Source organism: Triticum urartu, chromosome 5 (assembly GCF_003073215.2).
Source record: "Triticum urartu cultivar G1812 chromosome 5, Tu2.1, whole genome shotgun sequence".
NCBI classification, from domain to species: domain Eukaryota; kingdom Viridiplantae; phylum Streptophyta; class Magnoliopsida; order Poales; family Poaceae; genus Triticum; species Triticum urartu.
Window position 1 is genome coordinate 514,298,634 of NC_053026.1, and position 22,788 is coordinate 514,321,421.

Genomic DNA, 22,788 nt, shown 5'->3' on the forward strand with positions numbered 1-22,788 from the left:
AGCTTCGGTTGCAGTCCAGAGTTGTGAGGATTCATTCGACTACGTTAGGTCGTCTACTTCTTGGTCTCGTTCTTCTTCCTTGCAGGATATCAGGCAAGATGACCATACCCTCAATATCACTTCTATATTTGCTTGCTAGTTGTTCGTTCTATCGCTATGTCGCGCTACCGACCACTTGTTATATCATGCCTCCCATATTGCCATGTCAAGCCTCTAACCCACATTCCTAGCAAATCGTTGTTTGGCTAAGTTACCACTTTTGCCCAACCCCTCTTATAGCGTTGCTAGTTGTAGGTGAAGTTGAAGTTGGTTCCATGTTGGAACATGGATGTGTTGGGATATCACAATATCTCTTATTTTAATTAATGCATCTATATACTTGGTAAAGGGTGGAAGGCTCGGCCTTATGCCAGGTGTTTTGTTCCACTCTTGCCGACCTAGTATACGTCATACCGGTGTTATGTTCCTTGATTTTGCGTTCCTTATGCGGTTGGGGTTATGGGACCCCCTTGACAGTTTGCTTTGAATAAAACTCCTCCAGCAAGGCCCAACCTTGGTTTTACATTTGCCTCACCTAAGCCTTTCCCTTGGGTTTCCGGAGCCCGAGGGTCATATTATTTTACCCCCCCCCAGGGGCCACTGCTCCTCTGAGTGTTGGTCCAAACTAGAGCCCTTTGCAGTGCCACCTCGGTGAAAATTGAGGGCTGGTTTTAGTTGTACAAATTGCTCATCTGGTGTGCCTTGAGAACGAGATATGTGCAGCTCCTATCGGGATTTGTCAGCACAGTCAGGTGGTCTTGCTGCTCTTGTTTTACCATTGTCGAAATGTCTTGTAACTAGGATTCCGAGACTGATCGGGTCTTTCCGGGAGAAGGAATATCCTTTGTTGGCCGTGAGAGCTTGTGATGGGCTATGTTGGGACAACCCTGTAGGGTATAAACTTTCGAGAGCTGTGCCCACGGTTATGTGACAGATGGGAATTTGTTAATATCCGGTTGTAGGTAACTTGACACTTGACTTAATTAAAATGAATCAACCGCGTGTGTAGCCATGATGGTCTCTTTTCGGCGGAGTCCGGGAAGTGAACACGGTCTTGTGTTATGTTTGAACGTAAGTAATTTCAGGATCACTTCTTGATCACTTATAGCTTTCGACCGTTGCATAGCTTCTCATCTTACTCTTATTTGTGTATGTTAGCCACCATATATTGCTTAGCGCTTGCTACAGCTCCACCTCATGACCTTCTCCTACCCATAAGCTTAAATAGTCTTGATCTCGCGGGTGTGAGATTGCTGAGACCTCGTGGCTCACAGCTACTTCCAAACAGTTGCAGGTGCCGAGAATACCAGTACAGGTGACGCGACCGAGCTCAAGTGGGAGCTCGATAAAGATCTTGGTCGTTGTTATGTGTCTTTTCTGGATTGGGGATCTAGCATTTGGGGTTGTCTTCTTTTATTTTGGTTCCGTAGTCGGACCTTGATTGTACTCTAGATGATGTATGTTTAACTTGTTATTTGTGTGAATTGGCAATTGTAAGCCAACTCTTTATCCCTTTCTTATTCCGTACATGGGATTGTGTGAAGATTACCCCTCTTGCGACAAAACCACCATGCGGTTATGCCTCTAAGTCGTGCCGCGACACGTGAGAGATATAGCCGCATTGTGGGCGTTACAAGTTGGTATCAGAGCCATCCCCGACTTAGGAGCCCCCTGCTTGATCGAATCGCTGACGTTGTTGAGTCTAGAACAAAAAATTTTGAGTCTTGGGATTATAGATATTGGAGAGTAGGATTATTTTTACTCTTGAGTCCCTTCATCGCTCCGGTGAGGTCCCCTGACATAGATGTTTTGACTTTCCTCTCCTCAAATTTCACTGATTTTTTTAGGATCATGGAGGTATCTTGGAATCATTCCGATATTCTTGTGACGAGATCATTGTTCTTGGTGCCTCCTGACATTTAGGGGTAGTGGCAGTGTCCCGGGGAGTTGAGCTCCAAGGTGTTGTCGTCACAATTTTATCGTTGCAGTTCTAGAATACCTGAGTTCGCCGACATCGGAAATCTCTTTTATGCAGTTGATGGTGAGATAACCTCGACGCCACCTAGCAATGGGGTGGGAGTTCAGGAGTATTGCCATAACTCGTCTAACGGATGCTTTTCAAAGGTTGAGGTACATGATTTCCGAAGGTTTCTTGGTTATGTATTGAAGGATGGATACAGCTAGATGTAGGGATTGTTAGTTTGGGTGAGATATTATGCTTCCCCTGTATCCCCCACACCTGATTGCATAACCAGAATGTTTCGGGAGTTTATAGGTGGGAATTCAAGTATCTCCTATGATATCTTTCCGATAGATGCATGATATGAGATTGGGGTTCGACGTCTAGTGGTCCGCCTGTCCACCGTTGGTTTACAGTGGTCTCATTGTGTCTTAAAGAGTCCTTGGCTATGCTAACTCGGGGACGCTTCGAATGTCATGTGCACTGCCTTGTACATGATGGTGCTGTACGATCGAGCCCATGCGGGCCCCAGCATGAAAACTTCAGACGAAATCTCTATTGTATGTTTGATTTCGGCTTATTCTGCAAGCCAATCCTTTGTTTTTGTTTTGAGTTGTGGTATTCGAGTTGCTTCAATGTCAAGTGTCGATTCCATACCTTCCTTAAGTGGTGTTCTCATATTCCTATGTGAATACTAGTCCTTCTTGATCTTCGAGTTTGTCATCTCAATTTCTTCTCAACCTGTGTGCTTCTCTTCAAGCGGATCTGATCATTTCAACATTCGCGAGATCAATTCTAAGTTTTCTCAATGGTGTTTATTCCATCTGCCCAAGTTGCCTTTATTTTCATACCCACCTACCCTTTTCTTCGAGGAATCATATATCTTAATCAAGTATCCATTTTATTCATGTGAACTTTCTACATTCCTGTCCTTCAATGTTCTTAACTGGTGATTTCTCATGGAGATGCTCACGAGCTTCAAGTTCAACATTCGTCATTCTCATTTTTTTTTCTCCGGTGGATTCAATACAATATTTCGGTGTTGATCATATCCCTTTCCTTGTTTCAAATGTTTTCTCATGCCGATGCACCTCTTTATCATTCACCTCTCACTATTCATTTGTTCCAGAGTGCGAAGATATCTCAGAAGATTTGTTTCCATTCTCAATCCGTTCAAGCTATTTCAAGGATGTTATCTCTTTTGAGTTATTTAATTCAACTGGCGCAATCTTTTTTTAAAAATTCAATGGTGTTTTCTTTTGAGTGGGCCTTAACGCACAAGTGTTTTCCCAGGATCTGACCTGACTCTTCTAATTTATCCGGAGTGATTCCCAAATTCTTTTCAAGAGTTTGACGTATGAATCATTTATCCTCAGTCAAATGTCTTTCTCCAAGATCTTTCAAATTATTTTCATCGTTGGTTCAACCTTTCTAATTTCCATTCCGGAGTGCCTAAACAATTCATGGTGGTCTTTTGTGTCGTCATTCTCGGATTGTGAAAATCGAAGAAGAGTTCCTCGTAAATCCTTACCCATTCTTCCAAAGATGCGTAGTTCTAGCTTGATGCTTTCCTCTCATAATTGTATTCGATTATGAGCATTCTTTTCACCCATCCGGAGCAATTCAGGAGTCTTTTTAGTTTGATTTTCCGGAGCCCATCATCTTAGAATTATTCATTCTCAGCGTGTAGCTATCGTTCTCCAAATCGTACCGTCGAATCGCTCAAATATCCTCTAATCAGTTCATGATCACTCCATTCTCATGTATCTAAATCCCCTCAAGTATCTTCTCTCGTTTTTACAATTCTTCCTGGTGAATTGTGCCTTTTCTACTTTCATTTCCAATTCTTACGGTGGTTCATTCAAGATTTCTCTTCCTTCTTTATCATATCAATTCATTCGTTGTTTCCAAATCCCACCGGTGGTTCCACCAATACCTTCTCAAGTTTGGCTATATCTTTTCAATCTTTTCAAGAAGAATAAGTAGTATGCCAAATCCGTTGCTTGTCATCCAGTTAAGTTGATGAAGGATAAACATACAGTAGATCTTTTTCTTGTTTTCTTTGGGGTGATTCTATTCTTTTCTTCCGGAGTTCATTCATGATATCAATTTGTTGGTGCTAAGTTGTTCATCTTTCTTTTCCGGAGTTCCATGTTTTCCACATTATATCATCGCGAAGCTCCATCTAAATCATCGCAAGGCTTCACCTCTTGTTTTCAACTTCTCTTTCCTTTATCATCCTTATTATCGGAGTTCTTCAGGGAAGCTCTACATGGTGGCTCATCCAGGATTCTTTTCATTCTTCAATTCTTCTTCAAGATTTCTCTCGCAGTTAAGATCCGCCAAGCTATACTCTAAAATAAACATGGTGTAAAACACATGTCTTGTTTTGAGGAGTTCAAGAATTCTTCATCTTGCATTCGAAAGTGCAATTCTTTCTACCTTATCTTTTGAGGTGGTGCTATGTCACTCTTGGCAATTTCCTTCATGTTTCATGATTCACAAGTTGACTGGAATGACATATTTTAAACCCATCATCTTCAATTTGTTCATGAGATCCTTGCATGTAACATCCCAAATTTTCAATTTGGAATGTTATACATTAGATCATCATTGCATATCATATTTTGTTGCATTTTGGCTTGATCCTAGAAATTCTACGCAACTCAAGGACCCACGGAGAGAGTTGGGGATTTCATTATTTTCATATTTGAGTTTTCTCAAATATTGAAAGGAGGATTATTTGGTTTTGATTATTTTCCCTTCCTAATATTTCAAAAATAAAAATATATGAGAGGAGATGAAATGACTTCTCCAAAACAGATGAAATATTATTGGAAAAATATTAAATACCAAATAAATTTTTATTGCAATTTTATTTGAATTAGAAAAATTGCATGTTTTCAAAATTGCATTTTAGGGCCAAGAAAATGTTCATCTTATTCTAAATATTTTATTTAGACGGTGAAACTTTGTTTTGGCATTTTCAGTTTTTTATTTATTTTTCTAGGATTTATTTTTGGCGGAACATTATTTAAAAAAAATATGTACGCGCACCCGACTTTGCTGAAGGCCCAGCCGAGCTAGGCCAAGCCCGCGGCGCCGCCGTCTCTCGCACCGGCTCGGGACCGGAGTCCTGAGCGAAGTCGCCGCCGCCGCCCGAGTCCGGGAGGAGCACGCCTCCCGAGACGTCCCCTCCCCCAAGCCTGCCGCGCCCCTTCCTCTTAAATACCGCCTCCACCGACCCCTCGCCCACTATCACCTGAGCCGCCCCACCAAACGCCGCTGCCAGCGCCGCCGCTCGCCACCGCCGCCGCCTACCGTTGCTGCCCCGCCGCCGCCCAAGCAGGCCGCCGCCCCACCGGACCCCGCCGGAGCCATCGGACCCCGCCGGATCTTGCCGGAGCCCCGCCGAGGTAGATGCCCCGTCACCGCTGGTTTTTGAAAGAAAACCGATTCGTTTTTTTCCGGAAACCCCTAGTTTTTGTTTTTTTAGAATAGATCGGTTTTACTTTTTTCTGGTTTATTTATTTAGCGGACGCTCGTTTGTACGTTTGTTTTAGCGAAGGGTTTTCGTCCGTTAGCCGCAGAAAGCGAATGTTCGTTCGTTAGCCTGTTTGTCACTTTTTCTTTTTCTCGGATTTTCCACAATTATTTTTTATTGCGATTTCTGATCCGATTTTCGTTTTAGTATAACTTTTCTCTCGTTTATCAGAATCAGGCGATTCAAGCGCCTAGAGTTTCGTCTCGAAACCCTCTTTCTATTTAACCAACTTAAACAAGATTTTGCTACTGTAATTTGACTTTAGTCCAGATTAGTAAACGAAGCTTGTTTCTTTCGTCCTTTGAGTTTAGTTGCTTCATTTGACTTGATTCTTTTTGTAAACCAGACTTCTTAAGTTGAACTTTCTGGTTAGATCTCTTATTTGATTTTTACCCATGCCCTTGCTTGATTGCTTATTGTAAGCTTGTTTGTTTGCGATAGTGTACCCGTAGTGCGAAGCGTGCTACTACGAGTCTCTAGGTTTCTCGGATCATCAGCAAGGCAAGTAACACTTTGATCATACCTCTTTACTACCCAGTTTTATTGCATTAGATCAATCCTCAAACAATTGCATGATTAGGATATGATTAATATGTGTGTTTTGGGAAGTAGATAAGGTAGTACCTATTCACCTGTTTATTATCAAACCTTGGGAGTTCCCTCTATGTTGCTTATATTGCTATGCTATGCTCGTAGACGTGGATTGGGTTTGAGAGTTTTCATGACAGATGTGAGCATTGTTAAATAATGGTTAACTTAAGGTGGCAACTTTAATGCACATTTGGGTGGATTGAGGCACCTGGGGTATCTAGTGATTGCCTATATTTTTGGAAATCCCGGGGTACCATGTGATTTTCCTATGGACCTCCACCCAAGCTCAAAGGGATCATAAGATTGTTCATGCTGGAAACTTCCGTGTGCTGCCACATGCCATTATGGGTTGTGGTATAGTTGAGTAAGTTGTGGGAAACCTTTCCATGATGGGCTAGCAGATGTAGGGGATTGTAGGTGTACCGGCCTACCTATCGGTTAAGGGGACCTCTTCGGAAAGACTGTGTCTTGGTCATCCGTTTCTCAAACATTATGTAGTGCGAGAAATCCAACGGAGGAGATCAAGTCTTGTGGGGAAAAGTGCACAAACATCTGTAGAGTGTACAGACTAATCATGTTTAGCCGTGTCCCCGGTTATGGACATCTTGAATATCTAGTTCTTGGATTATCATGTGGATCTCACCACTCCTAATTATAAAATTTGATTGGGTTATTAATTACTTTTAATTGGGATTGAGATGGGGTTTACCATTCTCAATGTTTAACAACCACCATGATAGTTAAATAAAATTTATTCCTTTGCAGTAGGGAAAAATTGGCTTTTTGCAAAATCTATTAACCATACAGCCTCCACTAGCCATATATGCATGTAGTGATAGCATTATTCAGTTTACTACTCTCTTGTGTTACACTGCCAGCATATTCCATGTGCTGACCCATTTTCAGGCTGCAACGTATCATGTTGCAGACTTTTGACACGACAAGGAACCTTAGGTCATGATCTTTCACTCACTGATGCCGTTGGAGTTGATGGACTCACTTTATGTTCCAAGCCTTCCGCTGTTATCGTATTTAGGTGGCCTTAAGCCATATTTATTGTAATATGTTCTCTTTCGAGACATCCGATGTAATAATTATGTGATTGCTACTCTGTTATAAATCCTTCAAGTACTGCGTGTGTCAGCATTACCGATCCAGGGATGACACTTATGCATAGAAATCAGACTGTTTGAGGTCTGGTCACTACAAAGATGGTATCAGAGCACACGCTGACTGTAGGACACGACCACTAAGCCAAAACCCTAGATCACTACTCTCTTCTCATTTATGACTCCTCTCCATTTTCTACTCTTTAGGATGGCGGACGCAAGGAACAAGTTTGCACAGCCGGATGAAGACACACCTTTTGGATGCCACTTGAAGGAAGTTACTAGGTACCTGCACATCGCAATACCAAGCTTCACCGGGACTACAATGCCACTTTACCAGAAGAGGAGTGCTGGATGATTCAAGTTCAAGTTCCAGGAAGGACATTTACGCCAGTCGCTGAGCCCATAGAGTTTTCCTTTGATGCACCAACCTGGAGTCTAGGAAAGAGTATGGCAGCCCACATCACCATGGGACGCATTGGAGAAGTTTACCACAAGGATCTCAAGCATACTATCTACCAGATTTTTGGGCGCCGAGATGATCAATGGGAGATGATCAGCACCAGGAAGGATAGGTCGATTGCCGCTTTCATCCAGGAGTTAAACCAGCACATTCGTCGTCAGGACAATCAGATGTGCGCATGCATGATATATCTGAAGAAGGCAATGACAAGGATCACGGAGCTTGAGGAAGAACTCAAGGCAACTCGCGAAGGTTATGAGGAGGAAACCATCATACTAGTGGAGAAGAATGACGACCTGACAAGGAACCTAGGAGTTTTCATGGGTGATCCCGCGCCAGGAGGAGAAGATGACGATTCCACTTGCTCGGAGAACTACATCATCATCGACGACACCGACTCGGACCCCGGCGATAGTGATGATGACTATGTTGATGAAGCTGGAGCGGATATCATGGAGTCTTCGACCGAACAATATTTCTAGTCGACCACCATATCAGTAGTAGTATTTCACCTTGTAAATAGTATAGTCCAAGCACTTTGTAACGATAGTTCTGGACCGATTGTATGCCCTTGCTTGATTGATTGAGTGATATGATTTTGTTTGTCTCACGTGTATATGGGTAGTGTTTTCTCAATGGACCTCATTCTATTCTATTATCTTCCCTCCAAACCCTCAGATGCCTTCGAGACGTGACCCCGGATTTACCTTTCCACCGGAGCTCACTCAGTTGATCCAGCAGCAGAATACCCCGATGCAGTTGTTAGTTAAGAACCAAGGCAACAACAACAACAACCCACCACCACCACCCCAGTTGACAATTTAGCTCGTTTTCTGAGGTTGCAACCGCCGGTGTTTTACAGTAGCATCGAGCCGATCGTTGCAGATGATTGGCTCCGCAAGATTGGAAGGGAGTTAACCACTACAGAATGCACAGATGCTGAGAATTTGCGTTTTGCCGCACAGCAATTGGATGGACCAGCAGCCTCATGGTGGGTGAATTACACTGTCACCTATCCTATTGCCACTGTTACATGGGACCAGTTCCAGCAGGCTTTTCATATTGCCCATGTATCAGCAGGAGCTATGGCCACAAAGAAGCGTGAGTTTCGCAACTTATGCGAAGGAGGATGCACTGTTAGCCAGTATGTGGATGAATTCAGTAAGCTAGCACGTTATGCCCCAGATGACATCGCTAGAGATGCAGCTAAGAAGGAGAAGTGTCTGGAAGGACTGAATGATGACCTGAGCATGCAGTTGATGGTGCCAAATTTCAATAACTACCAGGAGTTGGTGGATAGAGCCCTCATGCTTGAAGGGAAGCAGCAGCAGATTGACAGCCACAAGAGGAAGTATGGACAAGGGAAGTATAATTCAGGAGCCCAGCAAAGACCCTGTTTCACCCCAAACTCGGGAGGACTTGTTCATAACCATGGAGGCCACACTCATAATGGAGGAAGTTCATACAATCATAGTGGCCCCAAGAACGGAAATGGTGATGGAGGAAGTAGCAAACTGAAACATTCCAACCCGGCAACACCCGCCAAGAAGGATCTAAGCCACGTCACTTGCTACAAATGCCAGAAGACCGGGCATTACACCAATGAATGTCCTGAAGCCAATAATGGAAATGGCAATGGAAGCTCTGGGAAGAAGTCAAACCCTTTCAACAGGGGACAAGTGAACCACGTTAACGTGGAGGAGATTGAAGCCTAGCTAGATGCAGCAATAGGCATGTTTTTGGTTAAGTCTTTTACTGCAGTCGTGCTTTTCGATACTGGTGCATCACATTCATACATATCAAGGGGATTTGTGGATAATTATAAACTGCCCACCAAAGTTCTTAGTACACCTATGTTAGTGAGCTCGCCAGGAGCAGAGTATATGGCAAGCCAAGGATGTTTTCAGATACCGTTGGCCATAGGTAGGCACATTTTCCCCTCAGATCTGATAATTCTAGAGTCGCAAGGTTTGGATGTCATTCTGGGTATGGATTGGCTATAGATGTATGGAGGGAACATCGATTGCGCTAGTAAGTCGATTTTGCTCACCACCCTAGAAGGAAGAAGGATCAAGTATGTATCCCAGCATGTGCCGATTAGGACTCAAGTAAATTCCTTATCAGGAGTTGTACATGAGGAAGTACCAGTGGTGAAGGAATTCCCGGATGTATTTCCTGAAGTGTTGCCAGGCATGCCACCGGATAGAGACATTGAGTTTTTGATTGAGCTTTTGCCAGACACATGGCCAATATCTAAGAGACCGTACATGATGCCCGCACAGGATTTAGAGGAAATTAAGAAGCAGATTAAGGAGTTACTGGATACAAGTTATATTGGCCCAAGTTCGTCACCTTGGGGATCACCAGTACTTCTAGTGGAGAAGAAGGATGGATCGTTAAGGATGGTTGTTGATTATCGAGGATTAAATGAGGTGACGATCAAGAACAAGTACCCACTGCCTATGATCAATGATTTGTTTGATCAGCTGCAACGAGCTAAGGTGTTTCCCAAGATCGGTATGCGATCAGGGTATCACCAGCTGAAGATTCGAGAGCAGGATATACCTAAGACAGCTTTTACCACGAGATATGGGTTGTATGAGTATACCGTTATGTCATTTTGTTTGACTAACGCACGTGCCTATTTTATGAATATGATGAACAAAGTATTTATGGAGTTTTTGGATAAGTTCATTGTGGTGTTCATTGATGATATACTTGTCTACTAAAGAATGAAGAAGAACATGAGAAACATTTGCGACTGGTACAGGGGAAGCTCAGAGAACATCAGCTATACGCCAAGTTCAGCAAATGTGAATTTTGGCTGAAGGAAGTTGGATTCTTGGACATGTTATATCCGGAGAAGGAATAGCAGTAGACCCCACCAAGGTTGTCACTGTGACAAACTGGGAGTCACCCACGTCAGTTGGTGAGATCCGGAGTTTTCTTGGACTCGCAGGATACTACCGGAGGTTCATTGAGAAATTCTCAAAGGTTGCAAAGCCCATGACGGAGTTCTTGAAGAAGGACACCAAATTTAAATGGACTGAGGAATGTGAGGCCAGTTTTCAGGAGTTGAAGAGACGCTTCGTTACATCACCAGTGTTTATTCTGCCAGATCAACACAAATATTATGAAGTATACTGCGATGCTTCACGTCGAGGACTTGGAGCTGTACTTATGCAGGAAGGAAGAGTTGTTTCATATGCCCCACTACATCTTAAAACCCCATGAGTTAAACAAAGCTACGCATGATTTGGAGTTAGCAGCTGTAGTGCATGCGTTGAAGACATAGAGACATTTTCTCATCGGAAACCATTGTGAGGTATACACGGATCACAAGAGTTTGAAGTATATCTTCACGTAGAAGGAGCTGAATCTTAGGCAGAGGAGATGGTTGGAGCTCATTAAGGATTATGATATGAGATTACATTATCATCCCGGAAAGGCTAACGTAGTAGCCAATGCGTTGAGCCGCAAAAGTCATGTCAATGCACTCATGACCGGAGAGTTACCCAAGGAGTTAGCCGAGGATCTTCGCGAGCTATGTTTGGAAACAGTTCCAAGAGGTTATGTAGCAGCATTGGAAATTTAGTCTAGTTTGATCGATAAGATCAGAGAAGCTCAGAAAATGGACAAGGAGATTGCCGAGATAAAGGAAAGAATGAGAAAAGGAAAGGCTAAAGGATTTCATGAGGATGAGCACAATACCTTATGGTTTGAGGACCGCGTATATGTGCCCAATGATCAGGAGATCAGGAGGTTGAATCTGCAAGAGGGCCATGATTCGCCATATTCGATTAAGCCAGGAAATACCAAGATGTATCTGGATTTGAAGGACAGTTTCTGGTGGACTGGAATGAAGAAGGATATTGCGGAGTATGTAGCAGTTTGTGATGTATGTCAGAGAGTGAAGGCAGAACATCAGAAGCCAGCCGGATTGCTACAACCATTGCCGATACCCGAATGGAAGTGGGATAAGATACACATGGATTTTATCACGGGATTACCCAGGACTCATTAAGGCTATGACTCGATATGGGTTGTAGTCGATCGTTTGACGAAAGTAGCTCATTTCATCCCAGTGAAGACCACTTAGACCAGTGCTAAGTTGGCAAAGATATACATGACCAGGATGGTGTGTTTGCATGGAGTTCCGAGGAAAATTGTATCAGATAGAGGAACCCAATTTACTTCATAGTTTTGGAATCAGTTGCATGAAACTTTGGGAACCAGGCTAGGGTTCAGTACAGCTTTTCACCCGCAGACAGATGGACAGACTAAGAGAGTAAATTAGATTCTAGAGGACATGTTTAGAGCTTGTGCGCTAGACTATGGGTCTAGTTGGGAAGATAATTTGCCTTATACAGAGTTCTCTTATAACAACAGTTATCAAGCCAGTTTGAAGATGGCCCCTTTCAAAGCCTTGTACGGAAGGAGGTACAGAACACTGTTGTTGTGGGACGAAGTTGGAGACCGACAGTTGTTTGGACCAGATTTGATTAAAGAGTATGAGGAGAAGGTTAAACTGATTCGTGATAGACTCAAGGTATCCCAGTCCAGGCAGAAGAGTTATGCAGATTCTAAAGGCAAGGAGACAGTTTACGAAGTCGGAGATAGAGTGTATCTTCGGGTATCCCCAGTTCGAGGAGTGAAGCACTTTGGAGTTAAGGGAAAGTTAGCGCCACGATTTGTGGGACCATACAGAGTTTTAGAACGTATGGGAGAAGTTGCTTACAAGTTGGAATTACCCGAGGGATTGTCAAGAGTTCACGATGTGTTCCACGTTTCTCAGTTGAAGAAGTGCCACGCAGAGATGGCTGATATTCCTCTGAGAGATACAGTACATCTGGAAGTGATACAATTGGATAGTGATTTGACCTATGAGGAGAAACCAGTTAAGATTCTTGATTTTGCCAGCCGTGTCACACGTAACAAAGTAATCAAGTTCTGCAAGGTTCAGTGGAGTCACCATCCGAAGATGAAGCTACCTGGAAGCAAGAAGAAGACCTACGGAAGGATCACTCTCACCTATTTTCTAGCCAACCCGAATCTCAAGGGCGAGATTCATCTTAAGGGGGTAGGTTTGTAACATCCCAAATTTTCAATTTGGAATGTTATGCATTAGATCATCATTGCATATCATATTTTATTGCATTTTATCTTGATCCTAGAAAGTCTACGCAACTCAAGGACCGACGGAGATAGTTGGGGATTTCGTTATTTTCATATTTGAGTTTTCTCAAATTTTGAAAGGAGGATCATTTGGTTTTGATTATTTTCCCTTCCTAATATTTCAAAAATAAAAATATATGAGAGGAGATAAAATGACTTCTCCAAAATAGAAGAAATATTAGAGGAAAAATATTAAAAACCAAATAAATATTTTATTTGGATTTTATTGCAATTTTATATGAATTACAAAAATTGCACGTTTTCAAGATTGCAGTTTAGGGCCAAGAAAATGTTCATCTTGTTCTAAATATTTATCTAGACGGTGAAAAATTGTTTTGGCATTTTTAGATTTTTATTTATTTTTTTGGATTTATTTTCGGCGGAACGTTATTTAAAAAACAATTGTTCGCACGCCCGACTGGACCAAAGGTCGAGCTGAGCCGGGCCATGCGCGCGCTGCCGCTGTCTCCCGCACCGGCTCGGTACCGGAGTGCCAAGCGAAGCCACCGCCGCCCGAGTCCGGGAGGAGCTCGCCTCCCGAGACGGCCCCTCTCCCAAGCCAACCGCCCCCTCCTCTTAAATACCGCCGCCACCGACCCCCACCACCACCACCCGAGCCGCCCAGCCAAACCCCGCCGCCAGCGCCGCTGTTCACTGCCGTTCGCCGCCGCCGCCTGCCGTTGCCGCCCGAGCAGCCCGCCGCCCCACCGGACCCCGCCGGAGCCGCCGGATCTCGCCGGTGCCCCGCCGAGGTAGACGCCCCGCCGCCACCGGTTTTTGAGAGAAAATCGATTCGTTTTTTTCAAAAAACCCTAGTTTTTGTTTTTAGAATAGATCTGTTTTTTCCGGTTTATTTATTTAGCGGAGGCCCTTTCATACGTTCGTTTTAACGCACGGTTTTTGTCCGTTAACCGCAGACAGCGAACACTCGTTCGTTAGCCTGTTCTTCAGTTTTCTTTTTCTCGGATTTTCCGCGATTATTTTTTATCGCGATTTCTGATCCGATTTTCGTTTTAGTATAACTTTTTGCTCGTTTATCGGAACCTGGAGATTCAAGCCCCTAGAGTTTCATCTCGGAACCCTCTTTCTGTTTAACCAACTTAAACAAGATTTTGCTACTGTAAAATTTGACTCTAGTCCAAATTAGTAAACGAAGCTTGTTTCTTTCGTCGTTTGAGTTTTGTTGCTTCGTTTGACTTGATTCTTTTTGTAAACCGGAGTTCTTATGTTGAACTTTCTGGTTAGATCTCTTATTTGAGTTTTACCCGTGCCCTTGCTTGATTGCTTATTGTATGCTTGTTTGTTTGCATTAGAGTACCCGGAGTGTGAAGCGTGCTACTACGAGTCTCTAGGTTTCGCGGATCATCAGCAAGGCAAGTAACACTTTGATCATACCTCTTTACTACCAAGTTTTATTGCATTAGATCAATCCTCAAACAATTGCATGATTAGGATCTGATTAATATGTGGGTTTTGGGAAGTAGGTGAGGTTGTACCTATTCACCTGTTTATTATCAAACCTTGGGAGTTACCTCTACGTTGCTTATATTGCTATGCTATGCTCGTAGACGTGGATTGGGTTTGAGAGTTTTCATGATAGATGTGAGAATTGTTAAATAATGGTTAACTTAAGGTGGCAAATTTAATACACATCTGGGTGGATTGAGGCACCTGGGGTATCAAGTGATTGCCTGTATTTTTGGAAATCCCGGGGTACCGTGTGATTTTCCTATGGACCGCCACGCAGGCTCAACGGGATCATAAGATTATTCATACTGGAAACTTCCGTCTGCAGCCACATGCCATTATGGGCTCTGGCATAGTTGAGTAAGTTGTGGGAAACCTTTCCATGATGGGCAAGTAGATGTCGGGGATTGTAGGTGTACCGGCCAATCTATCGGTTAAGGGGACCTCTTTGGAAAGACTATGTCTCGGTGATCCGTTTCTCAAACATTATGTAGTGCGAGAAATCCAATGGAGGAGATCATGTCTTGTGGGAAAAGTGCACAAACCTCTGCAGACTGTACAAACTAATCGTGGTTAGCCGTGTCCCCGGTTATGGACATCTTGAGTATCTGGTTCTTGGATTATCATGTGGATGTCATCAGTCTAAATTATAAAATTTGATTGGGTTATTAATTACTTTTCATTGGGATTGAGATGGGGTTTACCATTCTCAATGTTTAATGACCACCATGATAGTTAAATAAAATTTATTCCTTTGCCGTAGGGAAAAATTGGATTTTCACAAAATTTGTTAACCATACAGCCTCCACCAGCCATATATGCATGTAGTGATAGCATTATTCTGTTTATTACTCTCTTGTGTTACACTGCCAGCTGATAACCCACAAGTATAGGGGATCAATTGTAGTCTCTTTCGACAAGTAAGAGTGTCGAACCCAACGAGGAGCTCAAGGTAGAACAAATATTCCCTCAAGTTCTATCGACCACTGATACAACTCTACGCACGCTTGACATTCGCTTTACCTAGAACAAGTATGAAACTAGAAGTACTTTGTAGGTGTTGTTGGATAGGTATGCAAGATAATAAAGAGCAAGTAAATAAAAGCTAGGAGCTGTTTAGATGAAGACACAACTAAATTAGTGTTAGTAAAGAGCTTTTGTCAACAAGAAGGTTATTTGTCCCTAGGTAATCGATAACTAGACCGGTAATCATTATTGCAGTTTTATTTGAGGGAGAGGCATAAGCTAACATACTTTCTCTACTTGGATCATATGCACTTATGATTGGAACTCTAGCAAGCATCCGCAACTACTAAAGATTCATTAAGGTAAAACCCAACCATAGCATTAAAGTATCAAGTCCCCTTTATCCCATACGCAAACAACCTACTTACTCGGGTCTGTGCTTCTGTCACTCACGCCACCCACCATAAGCAAATCACGAACATATTGCAAACCCTACAGTGGGAATCCCTCATGCTTGCGTGACACAGAGAGCACAATACGACAACACCAATAATAAAACATACAACTCAAACCAATCACGATCATCAAAAAATAGCCATTAGGACAAAACAGATCTACTCAAACATCATAGGGTAGCCATACATCATTGGGAAATAATATATAGCGTTGAGCACCATGTTTAAGTAGAGATTACAGCAGGTAAGAGAGAGGTTACACCACTGCATAGAGGGGGGAAGAGTTGGTGATGATGGCGGTGAAGTTGTTGGTGAAGATGACGGTGATGATGATGGTCCCGGCAGCGCTCCGGCGCCACCGGAAGCAAGGCGGAGAGGGCCCCCATTATTCTTCTTCTTCCTTGACCTCCTCCCTAGATGAGAGAAGGGTTTCCCCTCTGGTCCTTGGCTCCCATGGCGTGGGAGGGGCGAGAGCCCCTCCGAGATTGGATCTATCTCTCTGTCTCTCTCTGTTTCTGCGTTCTGATCTGGCTCTGTTTCACTGTTTCGTATATATATGGAGATTCGTAACTCCGATTGGCCTGAAACCTTCTCCATGATTTTTTCCGAATATTATCTTTCTTGCGGCAAAGGAAGAGCGTCAACCGCCTTACGGTGGGCTCACGAGGGTAGGGGGCGCGTCCTAGGGGGGGCGCCCCCTGCCTCGTGACCACCTCGGGCACTGGTTCGCGTTGATTTTCCTTCCGAATTTTACATATTTTCCAAAAGTAAGCTCCGTCCATTTTTATCCCATTTGGACTCCGTTTGATATGGATATTCTGCGAAACCAAAAACATGCAATAGACAGGAACTAGCACTGGGAACTGGAGCAATATGTTAGTCCCAAAAATAATATGAAAAGTTGCCAAAAAGTATATGAAAGTTGAATAATGTTGGGATGGAACAATAAAAAATAATAGATACGATGGAGACGTATCAGCATCCCAAGCTTAATTCCTGCTCGTCCTCGAGTAGGTAAATGATAAAAAAGATAATTTTTGATGTGGAATGCTACCTAGCATAATCTTGATCATATGTCTAATCATGGCATGAATATTAAGACACGAGTGATTCAAAGCAATAATCTATCCTTTGACATAAAGCAATAATATTTCAAGCATACCAACCAAGCAATTATGTCTTATTGAAATAACATAGCCAAAGAAAGCTCATCCCTACAAAATCATATAGTCTGGCTATGCTCCATCTTCACCACACAAAGGATTCAAATCATGCACAGCCCCGATGACAAGCCAAGCAATTGTTTAATACTTTTCATGTTCTCAAACCTTTTCAACTTTCACGCAATACATGAGCGTGAGCCATGGACATAGCAGTATAGGTGGAATAGAATATGATGGTGGAGAAGACAAAAAGGAGAAGATAGTCTCACATCAACTAGGCGTATCAACGGGCTATGGAGATGCCCATCAATAGATATCAATGTGAGTGAGTAGGGATTGCTATGCAACGGATGCACTAGAGCTATAAGTGTATGAAAGCTCTAACTGAAACTAAGTGGGTGTGCATCCAACTTGCTTGCTCATGAAGACCTCGGGAATTTGAGGAAGCCCATCATCGGAATATACAAGCCAAGTTCTATAATGAAAATTCCCACTAGTATATGAAAGTGATAACTCAAGAGACTCTCTATATGAAGAACATGGTGCTACTTTGAAGCACAAGTGTGAAAAAAAGGAATAGTAGCATTGCCTCTTTTTATTATTTTTTTTCTTTTTTTTGCGGGCTTCTTTGGCCCCCTTTTTTTATTTAGGCTTCTTTGGCCTCTCTTTTTTGGGCAATGCTCTAATAATGATGATCATCACACTTTTATTTACTTACAACTCAATATTACAACTCGATACTAGAACAAAGATATGACTCTATATGAATGCCTCCGGCAGTGTACCGGGATGTGCGATGATCTAGCGTAGCAATGACATCAAAAAATGGACAAGCCATGAAAACATCATGCTAGCTATCTTACGATCATGCAAAGCAATATGACAATGAATGCTCAAGTCATGTATATGATGATGATGAAAGTTGCATGGCAATATATCTGGGAATGGCTATGGAAATGCCATGATAGGTAGGTATGGTGGCTGTTTTGAGGAAGGTATATGGTGGGTTTAAGGTACCGGCAAAAGTTGCACGGTACTAGAGAGGCTAGCAATGGTGGAAGGGTGAGAGTGCGTATAATCCATGGACTCAACAATAGTCATAAAGAACTCACATACTTATTGCAAAAATCTATTAGTCATCGAAACAAAGTACTACGCGCATGATCCTAGGGGGATAGATTGGTAGGAAAAGACCATCGCTCGTCCCCGACCGCCACTCATAAGGAAGACTATCAATAAACACCTCATGCTCCGGCTTCGTTACATAACGGTTCACCATACGTGCATGCTATGGGACATGCAAACCTCAACACAAGTATTTCTCAATTTCACAATTACTCGACTAGCATGACTCTAATATCACCGCCTTTATATCGTAAAACTATTGCAAGGAATCAAACATATCATATTCAGCGATCTACAAGTTTATGTAGGATTTTATGACTAACCATGTGAATGACCAGTTCCTGTCATCTCTCTAAATAGATATGAGTGAAGCAAGAGAGTTTAATTCTTTATACAAAAGATATGCCCACTCTCTATCAAGTACAAGTGAAGCAAAAGAGCATTCTACAAATGGCGGTTGTCTAAGTGAAGAGAGACAGGCAATCCAAACTTTAAATGATATAAGTGAAGCACATGAAGCATTCTATAAAGCCATACTCAAAAGATATAAGTGAAGTGCAATGAGCATTCTATAAATAAACCAAGGACTATCTCATACCAGAATGGTGCATAAAAGAAAAATGAAAACTAAATGCAAAAGACGCTCCAAGATTGCACATATCGCATGAACGAAACGAATCCGAAAACATACCGATACTTGTTGAAGAAAGAGGGGATGCCTCCCCAGCATCCCCAAGCTTAGACACTTGATTCTCCTTGAATATTTACTTGGGTTGCCTCGGGCATCCCCAAGCTTTAGCTCTTGCCTCTCTTCCTTCTTCTCACATCGAAACCTTCTCAATCATCGAACACTTCATCCACACAAAACTTCAACAGAAAACTCGGTAAGATCCGTTAGTATAATAAAGCAAATCACCACTATAAGTACTGTTGCAAACCAATTCATATTTTGTTTTTGCATTGTGTCTACTGTAATATAGCTTTTTCATGGCTTAATCCACTGATATGAATTGATAGTTTCATCAAAACAAGCAAACTATGCATCAAAAACAGAATCTGTCTAAAACAGAACAGTCTGTAGCAATCTGAACATTCACCATACTTCTGATACTTGAAAATTCTACCACAATTAGGAAAAATAAAAAAATTGCATAGTAAGACAGTGCAAAAAGAATCAGCACCATTTGACGTTCCAGCTAAAAATGTAAAATCGCACACTACAGCCAAAGTTTCTGTCCTGCACCGTACAAACCATCAAGCAAATGTAAACATCCTAAAGGCAAACCTTGGCACATTATTTTTATAATACAATGGAATTGTACAAGGGGATAATTATTTTTGTTGAAAAGTTTCTGTAATCAAGATTCACAAAGTTTCCGTGAGCATGAACAAAGTTCAAGGAGCTCTCCCACTTCAACAATGCTTGTCTTTCTCACTTTCGCTTTCATTTTTGAAAAAGTTTTGGGTTCCCCTCTTTATTTTTGTTGTTTTTAAACTATAAGAAAGCACTCAACAGAAATAAATGACTCTCTAAAACTTCCGGGTTGTCTCCCTGGCAGCGCTTTCTTTAAAGCCATTAAGCTAGGCATATAGTGCTCAAGTAGTGAATCCACCCGGATCCCAAGGTATATCAAAGCCAATTCTAATTAACAATGATTTGTAATTTAGTAGTGAGAACAAAGCAACATATATCAAGCAATGACGAAGTCTAACTCTCTTCCTATGCATCGGCATGTCATAAAAGAACAATTCGTGCACACCTAGTAAAGGCCAATGCATAGTATAAACAGTTTCTTGCAATTTTATCGTATTGGAAACATAGAGAGGTGGAGATATAGTTCCTCTCTCATAATAATTGCAAGTAGTAGCAGCAAGCACATGCATATTATATCTTTCAGAATCATCATGTGCAACGGTAAAAAGCAACCCATCAATATAATCCTTAATAAGTGCAAACTTCTCCGATATAGTGTAGTTGGGAGAATTCAAAAAGGTAATAGGACTATCATGCGTGGGTGCACTAGCAACAATTTCATGTTTAACATAAGGAACTATAGCAAGTTCATCTCCATAAGCATAATTCATATTGGCATCTTGGCCATAAGCATAGCAAGCATCATCAAAAAGGGATATTTCAAAATAATCATAGGGATCATAACAGTCATCATAGCAATCATCCTTCGGTAAGCACGAAGGGGAATTAAACAACGTATGAGTTGAAGAGTTACTCTCATTAGAAGATGGGCACGGGTGATCAATCCGCTCTTCCTTTGTTCTTCGCTCTCCTCCTCATCTTTTTCATCCAATGAGCTCACAGTGTCATCAACTTCTTCTTCCATAGATTCCTCCAAAATATTAGTCTATTCTTGGACAGTGGACACTTTCTTAATAAGTGCATTAATTTCATAATTGTATTCATAATTCTCATAGAAATATTTGAGGATAGCTAAATTTTCAGATCTATAACAAGCATCATCAATATCATCAAACTCTTTAAACATAGATTCAATTTCGTAAGCACCCTTAAAAGCAACAAATTCTTCTATTTGTTCCACATCATAATAATCATATATACCTCTAGCATAAGAAGCCAAGGTTTCATTATCATTAAATTTGCATGAAAAGGGGAGGTGTGGAGAATTCATCCTAGAGCAACAAGTATAATCATATTCCGAGCATAGTTGTCTAGCATACCACTTCAATATATAAATTTGATCCCATAATAGTTTCCTTTTTTGTGTCAAGAGGTAATCCCTAAAGTATTCACGTTGATCCAACGTTACTCCCATTACATAATTGAATGGGGTTTTCTCAGGATTATTAAAGTAGTACATAATATCTTTCACATAACCAGCATCGAGGGTTTTAGGAGGTTCCCCATCTCCATGAGTAGAAAGTACACCTAATTTTTTTGGTATTTTGTGTTCCATATCCATAACTAAAGATAAAGAACAACTAAGAACAGCAAATAAAAATTACTTAGTGATAAAGCAAACAAGCACACACGAGAATATTCACCCCACGCTATTGCTCCCCGGCAAAGGCGGCAGAAAAAGGTCATGATAACCCACAAGTATAGGGGATCAATTGTAGCCTCTTTCGATAAGTAAGAGTGTCGAACCCAACGAGGAGCTAAAGGTAGAACAAATGTACCCTCAAGTTCTATCGACCACCGATACAACTCTACGCACGCTTGACGTTCGCTTTACCTAGAACAAGTATGAAACTAGAAGTACTTTGTAGGTGTTGTTGGATAGGTATGCAAGATAATAAAGAGCAAGTAAATAAAAGCTAGGGGCTGTTTAGATGAAGACACAACTAAATTAGTTTTAGTAAAGAGCTTTTGTCAACAAGAAGGTTATTTGTCCTTAGGCAATCGATAACTAGACCGGTAATCATTATTGCAATTTTATTTGAGGGAGAGGCATAAGCTAACATACTTTCTCTACTTGGATCATACGCACTTATGATTGGAACTCTAGCAAGCATCCGCAACTACTAAAGATTCATTAAGGTAAAACCCAACCATAGCATTAAAGTATCAAGTCCCCTTTATCACATATGCAAACAACCTACTTACTCGGGTCTGTGCTTCTATCACTCACGCCACCCACCATAAGCAAATCATGAACATATTGCAAACCATACAGCGGGAATCCCTCACCCTTGCGCGACACAGAGAGCACCATAGGACAACACCAATAATAAAACATACAACTCAAACCAATCACGATCATCAAATAGCCATTAGGACAAAACGGATCTACTCAAACATCATAGGATAGCCAAACATCATTGGGAAATAATATATAGCATTGAGCACCATGTTTAAGTAGAGATTACAGCGGGTAAGAGAGAGGTTACACCGCTGCATAGAGGGAGGAAGAGTTGGTGATGATGGCGGTGAAGTTGTTGGTGAAGATGGCGGTGATGATGATGGCCCCGGCAGCGCTCCGGCGCCACCGGAAGCAAGGGGGAGAGGGCCCCCATTCTTCTTCTTCTTCCTTGACCTCCTCCCTAGATGGGAGAAGGGTTTACCCTCTGGTCCTTGGCTCCCATGGCGTGGGAGGGGCGAGAGCCCCCCGATATTGGATCTATCTCTCTGTCTCTCTCTGTTTCTGTGTTTTGATCTGGCTCTGTTTCACTGTTTCGTATATATATGGAGATCGGTAACTCCGATTGGCCTGAAACCTTCGCCGTGATTTTTTTCCGAATATTAGCTTTCTTGCGGCAAAAGAAGCACGTCAACCGCCTTAAGGTGGGCTCACGAGGGTAGGGGTTGTGCCCTAGCGGGGGGGGGGGGGGGGGGCTGCCACGTGACCACCTCTGGCACTGGTTCGCATTGATTTTCCTTCCGAATTTTCCATATTTTCCATAAATAAGCTCCGTCCGTTTTATCCCGTTTGGACTCCGTTTGATATGGATATTCTGCGAAATGAAAAACATGCAACAGACAGGAACTGGCACTGGGCAGTGGATCAATATGTTAGTACCAAAAATAATATAAAAAGTTGCTAAAAAGTATATGAAAGTTGAATAATATTGGCATGGAACAATCAAAAATTATAGATACGACGGAGACATATCACCAGCATATTCCATGTGCTGACCCGTTTTCGTGCTACAACGTATCATGTTGCAGACTTTTCAGACGACGAGTAAGGAGCCTTAGGTCGTGATCTTTCACTCAGTGATGTCGTTGGAGTTGATGGACTCACTTTATCTTCCAAG